The sequence below is a fragment of the Telopea speciosissima genome, chromosome 2, assembly GCF_018873765.1.
Source record: "Telopea speciosissima isolate NSW1024214 ecotype Mountain lineage chromosome 2, Tspe_v1, whole genome shotgun sequence".
Classification (NCBI taxonomy): domain Eukaryota; kingdom Viridiplantae; phylum Streptophyta; class Magnoliopsida; order Proteales; family Proteaceae; genus Telopea; species Telopea speciosissima.
Genome location: NC_057917.1, coordinates 40360874 through 40361746, shown reverse-complemented (window position 1 = coordinate 40361746; position 873 = coordinate 40360874). Strand labels below are relative to the sequence as shown.

The 873-nt window shown below is 42.5% G+C and overlaps 1 non-coding gene across 1 annotated transcript; it reads left to right on the top strand.

The window, feature by feature from the left end:
• The first annotated feature begins 230 nt into the window (after window positions 1-230).
• On the top strand, window positions 231-337 carry LOC122653373. The gene has a single exon (XR_006331804.1). It is a non-coding gene; the product is annotated as a small nucleolar RNA R71 (small nucleolar RNA).
• Window positions 338-873: the final 536 nt, after the last annotated feature.

Here is an 873-nt window from a genome sequence, read left to right as displayed (position 1 = left end):
AAGTTTGGCCTCCTTGGCTGGCATACCCTCAATGAGATACCCCTTAGTGGTCCTTTCAGCCTCTTGGGAAGATTCCCATTCCCTAGTCTTATCACCAAGTTGGTTAAGAATGTCCATGCATCATTCTCCTCGAAAAAGAAGTAAAGCTGCTTTGGACACATAGACTCTACAAGTTGCTTGGTCGATAATCAATACCCTCATAAATAATTTGGCATAGCTGCCACAAGTCAAAACCATGGTGAGGGCATTCTAAGAGGAGGTCCTTGAATCTTTCCATGAATTTAGAAAATGACTCATGTGGTTTCTGCCTGAACTGGAGGATGTCACTTTTAAGCTTATTGGTCTTGTGAAGAGGGAAGAATTTTCTCAAAAAGACAATGGTGAACTCATCCCATGTATTAATGGAGTTTGTTGGCAGTCCATAGAGCCACTTCTTGGCCTGGTCTTTCAGGGCAAATGGTATAAACCTAAGCCTAATCGCATCATCAGTCAAATTCTGGACCTTAATTAGAACACAGACCTCCTCAAATTCCCTAAGGAAGAGATATGCATCCTCATTAGCCATCCCATGGAAATGGGGTAGCATGTGATGAAGTTGGTCTTGAGTTCATAGTTATTCCCTGTAACAACAGAGCAGACTAATGCATGAGGGCTGTGCAGCCCTGGTGGGGTAAAACCTATCCTTAAGAGTCTTGGGTTGTTGGTCACCCATGGTCAAAGGTGGTAGAGAAGGTGGTCTTCTAATAAGACGATTACTTGAATCACGAGTCCACACCTTAGCCACCTAAATAGATATGAGGTCTCCTTTAGAAAAATTAAAGCAAAAACTTGTTTGAGTTAAAATAAAACCGCAAGCGTACGGGTCAATCGTAG